Source organism: Pollicipes pollicipes, unplaced genomic scaffold, assembly GCF_011947565.3.
Source record: "Pollicipes pollicipes isolate AB1234 unplaced genomic scaffold, Ppol_2.1 Scaffold_2555;HRSCAF=2994_pilon_pilon_pilon, whole genome shotgun sequence".
NCBI classification, from domain to species: Eukaryota; Metazoa; Arthropoda; class Thecostraca; order Pollicipedomorpha; family Pollicipedidae; genus Pollicipes; species Pollicipes pollicipes.
This window is the reverse complement of record NW_023596136.1, coordinates 41,394,460-41,404,983: the sequence shown is the minus strand read 5'-3', so window position 1 is coordinate 41,404,983 and position 10,524 is coordinate 41,394,460. Positions and strand designations below refer to the sequence as shown.

Sequence of the window (10,524 nt, the reverse complement as noted above, 5' to 3'; positions counted from 1 at the left end):
ATTTGTATTCCGAACAGATCATTTTATTTTGAGGCAATTAGCTCGTTGGAGATCAGTGTAGTGAGTGGGCTCTGCGGCGTCCCAAAATCTGTATTAACTACAATGATGAAATTCTGCAAGACACAGACATGAGAAATGTAAGCATTTAAATCTCCGCCTATCAAAGAGCGCCTGTGTATCTGATTATTTACAAAGCACGGCATCCGCGGCTGCCACATTGCCTGGACCGACTGTTTAGACCCAGAACCCAAGCCTGAGCAAGTGTGCAGTCTCAATGTTTATAAAGGCCGGTAGCAATGAGTCGGCTCAACTACGCGCTCGATGGTGGTAGAAGACAGAAGCTATTCCAAACCAGCCGTGACTGTTAATCGCAGAATGACAGTCAGAAGCTATGTGTGCAAATGCAGCGAGCCAACGTCTAAGAGTTTTAGTGTCTTTGGCATCCCATGTAAATGCGGCATTAGCTGACTTAAAAAAGCCTACTGTTTTAATGACGAAGGGTGGTCTCCACTCAGTCTCACCACTTCCATGCGCTGAGCGCATCCCAACTTCTTCCTATGGTCACGCCGGTCGCGACGCGACGAGCTCTCGTGCATCCCCCGTCCGACACGTGACGTCCACGACCACACCTCCACCGGCACCGCGGCACCCTTGCCGCCCCGTACCACACCCCCCCGCGTCACCGGCGCCTCGGGGCGAGCCCATGAGCGGCACGGCCCGTCCGTGGCCGGCCATTACAGATCGTTAGGGGACGCGGCGGCGGACGGATGGGCCTGCGGTGTCCGCGGCGTTGTTTGCTCGCGGCGCGGCGCGTCGGGCGCCGCCTGCCGACCGGCCACGCACGGCGCTGTCACCGCCGGCGACGCACAGTCGCCGCCCGCCCAGTGGGACCACCGGCGGCGCCGGCCGCCTTCTCCGTGGACGCCGCCAGACGGAGCTTGGTGTCAGGTGGGTCAGCGCAGGGCAGCGGCCGGTCAGCGCAGGGCAGGGGCCGGTCAGCGCAGGGCAGGGGCCGGTCAGCGCAGGGCAGCGGCCGATCAGTGCAGGGTAGCGGCCGATCAGTGCAGGGCAGCGGCCAATCAGTGCAGGGTAGCGGCCGGTCATTGGCGATGAGGGCTATTGGGTAGGAACCATGCGCCGTCAGGTGCACGGTATTCGCCGACTTCGAACGTCCTTTCGCGAGGAGCCACGACGGAGCGATTACGCATAATTTGACGAAACGTGCTCTCGACAGGGCCTTATCTTGACGCTTCTTGATTTGTCACCAGCCAAGAATGTTTTAAAACAATGAGATATTATTCCTATTCGGATATGGAAGCACAGTATCTGAATGACGAAATAACTTAATGATATGATGTGGTACGCATATTTATTAGCCATTTGCAACAAGCCTTTTAGATAGAAAATTCCTTTGAAAAAACATTTTATTGTATATATATACACACACACACACACACACATATATATATATATATATATATATATATATATATACATATATATTGCGAGAAAGCATATGCTACCTGTATGATGAATCAATCAATACTACAACGTATGTATGTTTTCATTATGAGTTAGAAGTTACCAGGCGGATTGTAATCGGCATTCGATATGCGAGAGGCTACTAGCTGAACGACTATGTCAGGAAAATATTGGCTGTATTCGATTAAGCATGAAGCTGAGACTTGGGATCATGGCTGATGTGACCCCAGGTAAAGCGCTTTCCTGCATCGGTAAGACAGCACGTCCCTTACAAACCAGATATAGAGGCATCTCCGAGACGCCAAAATAAAACTTTTGTAACTCTACTCGATAATTACATTCCACAAAACGGTCCAAAGGAATCTATGGCATCGGAAAAAATCATCGTCAAAACTTGACGCAGTTGCAAAGATACAGCTGTGCCAAAAGGGCTGAATCAATGGTCGTTCGTCACCAAAAATCAGACCTGACCACCTGTATATCGTCGTTACAGCCTGTGCCACCCAGTCCCCATTAGTGTCCACAGTTTGTGCTATACTCGCAGCGCATGTAGCCCGCCTATATACTCGTCACAAACCATTTGCCATCGTTTGTGTACCGTTCTTGTAGCGTAAGCACACATTGTTCACACCCGGTGCCTCTTTCCAATAAGATTGTCCTGGACCCTAAAAACACGTGATTTAAAATTGTATCACTTTGTGAGCTAATTTTTTGCTGTTGAAAACTGACGCAGTTAGAAAAGCTGGCACTTAAAAAGCCGTGAAGGCGAAACGTTTGTTCTGTTTTTGGATCGGCTTTAGCATACCATGAGACCACGAGACCGTGGTTATGGTACTTTTTATGGTCGTAGTTGGTTATATTGCCAAATTTCGACCTTTCATGACGCGCGCGTTGAGCCCAGTGAACAGTGTTTCTATTTGTGTATGTTTTTGGCAGCGTTTTTTCTTTGAGTGCTTCCACCGGCTCTATTGCTTTGGAGTGAACAAAGTTAAGCAAAATGTCTGCATTTATATCTAAGACACAGATTACAAAAATGCTCAGAAACTCTGTATATACTGCCATTAACAAGATCTCAAAATAATCAATCTTACGAGCTCTCTTATCCTAACATCCGATACGCGGTACCATGCTAAAAGCTGCACGAATCACACCCGGCTAAGCCGGAAGGTTGCGGTGACCAGTATTGAGTCGAAGGTTAGAAAATCTCTGACCACGAGCATCAGGCATCACGAACATGCTGGTTCATGCTGGAACATGAACAAGGATGCTGCTCGTGTATCTGAAGGATACCCGGAATTCAATGTACCCAAACTATTTGATATAAGAAATGCATGAACAGTTACGTATCAGAACAAGCTTTGTTCCATTTCTTAATCCAAACTAAAAGCTTTACGTGGCAGCAGTTGGTGCGCCAGAAACGTGGAATTGCGTAATTTGCGAAATATTTCCCGGTATGGAAAAGATGAAAGGAACCAAGGCGCTCTGAGAAAAAATTGCGGTCACATATGAATAACACACCTCTAGGTCATGCACCGCGTCTACCCTTCGACCGCTCATTATCTTATTCATAAACATAAGACACTATCTGCACTTTACAAGCACTCTGCTTCTCAATATGCTGCCGTTTATATTCTTAATTATCCCGATTTCTTATTTGTTGTATCGCGTAATGATATAGTTGCATGATGCAGCGCCCGTACCCAAGTTAAGCTATAACTCTTTGTGTTGGCGACATTACAAGATCGTTATCTGTTAGCCCTGGGGCGGGGTCGTTGGGGGGTTTGGATTAAGTCAAAAACAACAAAATGTAATCTTATTTATCGATAAGCGATAGTTTACCGATAAGTCGAACTTTATTCAACAACAAATATTTTATTAGTTTCATTATAGTGATAAAGTTATAACGGTATAAAATAACTCATGGGTTCAAATGAGGTTAAACTTTGCTATTGTAAATGGTACAATTTCCTATCATATCGTCATTCACTATTGCAAGCCAATATCATATTCCATTAAGGTGTTACAGGAAAAAATAATCAAACTTCTAGGTTATTCATAAAAACAAAATCAGCCCCAACCCAACCCAACCCCAACAAACCAATGCGCTTTAACCAATTTTTTGGCAAACCAGTCCATGGCACGTGGGTTGAAACGTTTTTTTTCAAAAGGGTCCTCCGCGTAGGGGATACGGAACTACAGTGAGTCACAGTATACACCGGCAATGAGTTACGTTTCATCTGAACGTACTCACCCCACGGTGAAACGGATGGCAAAGACTCTCAATTACCTATGAATGAGTGAGAGTTGAGCGGAAAATGCAGTAAAATAAACAAAGTCAGACCCTTGCTGAAAAGCTACATCATGTTCGCACAGTAGTTTTGAGCCTCATATATATATATATATATATATATATATATATATATATATATATGTGAGGCTACGACACCCAGGTCGAAAAGAAAAAAAATCGGAGTGTTACCTATTCCACAGCTGCTATTGCAGTACCAGCGTTTGAACCTTGGGGAAAGCCCGGTAATGATGTCTTTCAAAGGGATTGTTCCACATGTGTATGGGACTTTCAATAAAAATGGCCATTCGGTGCAGTTCACAGTGCTGCCCTTCTTGAGGCCCCAAGGCTTCCAGCTTCTGGGATACACGCTCGCGAATATGTGCAGATCATTTCAAGGCCATTCAGGCGTGCCTTACGACACAGCGACGTCGCTCAATCTTGCCACGTAATTGACGACGTGACGTTCCAGAACCCGAAGTACATTATCGTCGAACCGCTCAAATCTGACGTCACTGAGAATGACTCCCAAGCAAAGTGGACGTCAATCGCCTCTAAAGCGTTGACGGGACAAGCCGTGAGAACTTTGCTTTCAATAACGTTTTGTGCCATATCTTATACGAAGTTCGACATAGTTGGGAGATAAGGGAGATAAGATAGAAGGGATAAGAGATAAGATTTTAAGGGAGATAAGACTTGTAATCGAATAACTTGAGAATTGTGGTATCAACGGGTATGTGAAAAAGCTCTTAAAATCACGGATAAGTGCACAAGGACACCACAAAAATGGCCAGTGCACGGGCACATAACGGACTTTGGATCAGCGAACACTTCCAGCACCACACTGCCATTTCTCGGCGAGTTTGAGGTAATATAGGTGAGTGAAAGGATGGCAGTTTCGCACGGCCAGGTTGTAAGCACCTCAACGTCATACAAACGTTCCGTGACACAATCAAACAATGAGTATCGAGGAGCATATTAACAAAAGAAAGAAGTTGTGTTGTTAAGAGCACCATTTTCCGATTGAAAATATAGCAATAGTTATGTCAGCTTATTCTATCCTGTCTGACACTTGCTTCAACAGCTTCAAATGAGGGACACTCCCTTTAATTCCCATTATCTGCACAAGTGTAATCAGTGCAAGAATATGTGACGATTGCTTCCTCACCATGCCTCTCCTGGCCATAACACGGCTACCATGACGAAATACTTCCTCACCATGCTCTTCCGGCCATGACAAGGCTACCATGACGAAATACTTCCTCACCATGCCTCTTCCGGCCATGACAAGGCTACCATGACGAATACTTCCTCACCATGCCTCTTCCGGCCATAACACGGCTACCATGACGAAATACTTCCTCACCATGCCTCTTCCGGCCATAAACACGGCTACCATGACGAATACTTCCTCACCATGCCTCTTCCGGCCATGACACGGCTACCATGACGAAATACTTCCTCACCATGCCTCTTCCGGCCATGACACGGCTACCATGACGAAATCTTCCTCACCATGCCTCTTCCGGCCATGACAAGGCTACCATGACGAAATACTTCCTCACCATGCCTCTTCCGGCCATAACACGGCTACCATGACGAAATACTCCTCACCATGCCTCTTCCGGCCATAACACGGCTACCATGACGATATGCTTCCTCACCATGCCTCTTCCGGCCATAACACGGCTACCATGACGAAATACTTCCTCACCATGCCTCTTCCGGCCATAACACGGCTACCATGACGAAATACTTCCTCACCATGCCTCTTCCGGCCATGACACGGCTACCATGACGAAATACTTCCTCACCATGCCTCTTCCGGCCATGACACGGCTACCATGACGATACTTCCTCACCATGCCTCTTCCGGCCATGACATGGCTACCATGACGAAATACTTCCTCACCATGCCTCTTCCGGCCATGACAACGGCTACCATGACGAAATACTTCCTCACCATGCCTCTTCCGGCCATGACACGGCTACCATGGCGAAATACTTCCTCACCATGCCTCTTCCGGCCATAACACGGCTACCATGACGAAATACTTCCTCACCATGCCTCTTCCGGCCATGACACGGCTACATGACGAAATACTTCCTCACCATGCCTCTCCGGCCATGACACGGCTACCATGACGAAATACTTCCTCACCATGCCTCTTCCGGCCATAACACGGCTACCATGACGAAATACTTCCTCACCATGCCTCTTCCGGCCATGACACGGCTACCATGACGAAATACTTCCTCACCATGCCTCTTCCGGCCATGACACGGCTACCATGACGAAATACTTCCTCACCATGCCTCTTCCGGCCATAACACGGCTACCATGACGAAATACTTCCTCACCATGCCTCTTCCGGCCATAACACGGCTACCATGACGAAATACTTCCTCACCATGCCTCTTCCGGCCATAACACGGCTACCATGATATGCTTTCCTCACCATGCCCTCTTCCGGCCATAACACGGCTAACCATGATATGCTTCCTCATCATGCCTCTCCTGGCCATAACATGGTTACCATAACGATATGCTTCCTCACCATGCCTCTTCCGGCCATGACATGGCCGCCATGACGATTTGCTTTTTCACTATGCCTCTTCCGGCCATAAAATAGTCACCATGTTTTCGCGGTTGGCTGTTGCTGTGAGTATTTCTCTAGTCTTTGCTGCTTATGTCCAACAACCATAACGACGAATGATGGTAAACAAAAGCAATCTAATGCCTTCGCTCATCAATCTGTTGTCGTCTGTAACAGTGACTCACGGGCAATTCATACCCTACTGTCGGTCTAGTCGGCGTGGTCTACTACAGCTTGTCCACTGTACTGAGCTTCGACCCAGCGCCTCCTTCGATTCCACTAACAGGATGTGACGGGTCAATCTCTGTCACGTGGCCCAGGGCAGGCCCAATCGTCACCATGTCAACAGCGGGCCGCCACGGGTCGATTCAGGCAGGGCGCGGCACTGGAGACACGGACTGCGTTGGTGCAGTGCGTAGATAGCTAATTCTGCGGGCCCGTGCTCCCACGCTGAAACACGTGCAATGTCGATTACGCTGCTAAGCAGATTAGAACTTGTGGGAATCCTCTTACCTTACGAGTTTTTCGCCGAAATGGAATTTTTTGCGCTGGTTTAGAAGATGTTGAAATTACAAATTAAGGATCCTGTGGTTGTTGTTGGTAATACTTGGGTGGTAAAGGAATTATCCGTTATGACGGAGCTGTAACACATGTTTTGCGCGCGGATGGGCCTTTGGTTATAGCGGAATGGACTGATGCATTACTGCAACAGAAACCAGGCACTGTCGCTACAATAACGGCTCTGCTGAAATTATCACCCTTTGTTACAGGACTCTAAATGGTCTATTAAAATGTCAAACGTGTTCAGCTTAATGGCTATTAAACAGGGTGCTATATCACAGCGCACGCCCCCGGACCATGCAGTTACTTTCGCGTTTCTGGTCTCATTCATGCCTTGGTTATTGATTACGTAAGCGAGACGGAAAGCATAAACTGTTCTGGAAGTTCGAAATTATAGAAGCTAAAGCATGATTTAGCACACCACTCATTCGCCCAGAAGCATCCTTGACAGAACTCTTGAAGTTGCATTATGAGTAGCTAGTTGGAATTTCGGTCTCTGAGTAGTACTATGACGATGGAACAGGTGGCAAAATAAAGCCATCGCGACATTATATTTACACACACACACACACATATATATATATATATATATATATATATATATATATATATATATATATATACGTGCAGCCGCATCTGCGCCTGTTTTTAGCTGCACGAAAGGAGCTTGGAAATGAATTCGTGGCGTGCTTAGTGCTTCCGAGAACATTGTAAAGTGCTTCTGCCCGCTCAGGAAGCCCCCTAATGAAGCCAATCAGGAGTGGATTTGTGTAACACGATGCTTCCGTGCAGCTTAATGCATGAATTAATGCGCAGATATACTGAGCAGGAAAGCCGGATGGTTTGGCTTAACTTGGACAGAAACAGCGCCAGTCAAATTCATTCCACCAACGCATGCGACTTAGGTTTATTCAAAGCTCTGCTGGTTCGCCCTCTCCCCTCCCCCCCAAAGCGGCTGCCGGTCACGCGTCACCAGCTGCGAGCACGCCTCCCGCCCGGGCACCAGCCTGGGCGCCGATCCTGCGCAATTGGACGTGTCCAAGCACCACCACACCAACATCGTCGAGGACTTAGTGGAGCGGCCGCCGGGCTCACGTCACCAGCTGGGAGCAGCCCTTCGGCCCGGGCATCAGTCCCGACACTGGTCCAGCACAGTTAACCGGGTCTGAGCGCCCTTGCGTCACCGTCGTCGCTGTGCGGCGGGCACGGGTCGGTGCGTTGCCCTGCGGCCGGGGCCGGTCGCGGGCGCTGATGGATGCGGAGGCGCCGCGCGGCAGTCGGGTTTCACGGTTGGCCGGCGCGCCGCGGGCGGGCCAGCGCCGATTCATCACGGGCCGGGCCCGACCGGTGCTCTCTCGCGGTCCTTGCGGCCCGATCAGCATACCCGGCCGCCGCCGAGAGCGATCATCCGCTGGCACCGCCTGACACCCGGCTGCGACGCTCGCTGCCGCCGGAAGGGCGGGGCAGATGGCGGAGGGGCGGAGGCGAGGCGGGAGGAGCCCCGGGTCAAGTCACGCCTCGCCACCTGCGCGCCGTCAGGCTCACCTGGAACCGCACGCCGCGTGCCTCGCCGGATGGCATCCGGGAATGGGGACGAGCTTGCGGTCCAAATACCTCGTCTTTTAGGGCGCAACGGTTCTCCGCCATTCCGCGATGCACACCTTTTGTGCCAGGGTATGAGGTAGATGATACCATATGGCCCCAGCAGCTGAGTGCGTCGTTATGTCTCACTAAGAACGGTAGTAGGGTCCCAATGACAACGACAATAAGGTCCAATATTGTGATTGCCTCCTGATACGTTAGCTCGCGCAGATTTTTTGTGATGATTTTAAGTGGTTGGGTGAGCTCTGTGTGGCTGAACTCTTACACGGTAGAGGACTTCTCCGAGAGTGCATCACACCAAGTTTGGAAGCCGACCAGATAGTTGGGAGAGAAGACCGGCAGAAAACATAAAGGTATGGGGAGCGAGCAGGCTGCAGATCAACCGGCAGCTGTGCAAAACCAAACGTTAGTAGAGGCTGCTACAGAAAGTGTCTGGTGTATCTTGACGTTGCGAGGGGCGTCTCCATGGAACAGCTTCCTTATACATGTGTCGAGTCCCATTGTCATACAACTGCATATGGCGAATCTGTGAATCTGTCGTGTACCAGCCTTTCTCTAGATGTTCTAGGTTCATGGACCTTTTCCCTGACCTACCATTGTTTGCGTGTGCATTTCAATGCTTTTGCCGTTTTCCTAGAACAAGATGCTTAGCTAGAATTGCCACTGCGTGAAAGTTGGAGCGACATGTGATGACGACAGTGCTGGTGATGACTGGAACTACACTTACATCGCTATACGCATGCTCAGCGTTAGGCGCGGAGCTGACTGATTGACTGACTGACTGACTCAACAGCTGACTGAGCACTTACGCACGAAGCCCAATCAATCCTATCTTTCGATCTCAATCCCAATCCCGGTCCCAGAGCTCAATCAGTTCAACATTCCGATCTCAATTCCAGTCCCGATCCCAGAGCCCAATCGGTTCAGCCTTCCAATTTAAATCCCAGTCCCGATCTCAGAGCCCAATCAGTTCAGCCTTCCAATCGCAATCCCGATCCTAGAGCCCAATCAGTTTATCCTTCCAATTTCAATCCCAATCCGATCCCAGAGCTCAATCAGTTCAACCTTCTAATCTCAATCCCAATCCAGATCCCAGAGCCCAATCGGTTCTACCTTCCGATCTCAATCCCAGTCCCAATCCCAGAGCCAAATCAACCACCCTTGCCACATTTGCGATACCAACATTCACACATGCACCATACGGACACCCACGGGTCTCGATCGGGACTGTATCGGTGCCATCGGCCGCCCACGCGCGAGTGAGGCTCTATTTAACCTGAGGCGACCAGGCACCAGTGGCCGCTCCTTCAGCGATCCTCTCAGCATGCGAGGCACGGCCATCTCAGTGAGCGGCACTTGTTGGCACCCGGCTGGGCAGCCGACTTTATTGGGTGTGGGCCAGGACACAGCGACGGGCCCTCGTGTATGGCCTTCTGGTAGGTAATATAGTGCGCCAGTGACGAGGCGTTCATTTTCCGCGTGGGATGGCGAAGGAATGGACCATCTTTGCGCAGGCTGGCTGCCTGTGACGCTCAGAATCTCATACTCATGGGATACGCTTGTTGGTCTGATAACGACCTCGGCGTCCGTTTCGTGCGGCTTTCTTTCATCCGTTTTGGGTGGCGGCGAAAAACATGAAATTGTCGTGGTTTACGTGACGCTGCGTGACAAAACGTGCAGTCCCCATTTTCCGCGACAATTGAAGTGGAGACAGCCGTGTTCATCGCCGTTAACGGTTTGAACACGGCTGTTAACCTGACTCCAGGTTAACGGCCGTGTCCATAGCTTTTAACAGCCATGTCAGGCGTTGCCGCACGTTTTCGACTGCTGTCAACGCCTGACATCTGGCCAGCTGTTCTCCCGTCACCGCCGCTGCAGTATGGACATCACGTGCTCGAGCCCGGTCCCACGTCGGCGTTCCGCTAAACGGAACCTCATTCAGCTGACTCGCTCGCTGATCAGCAATGGACCCCGTTCGCCGACCTCGTGGCGTGG

General features: G+C 49.8%; 1 protein-coding gene across 1 annotated transcript in view; it reads left to right on the top strand.

The window, feature by feature from the left end:
- The first annotated feature begins 863 nt into the window (after positions 1-863).
- LOC119101342 (gamma-aminobutyric acid receptor alpha-like) overlaps positions 864-10,524 on the top strand; it is a 52,866-nt gene continuing 43,205 nt past the window's right edge. The window contains exon 1 of the mRNA XM_037224661.1: positions 864-948. The gene's annotated coding sequence lies outside the window, so the exon portion shown is untranslated. The remainder of the gene's footprint in view (positions 949-10,524) is intronic.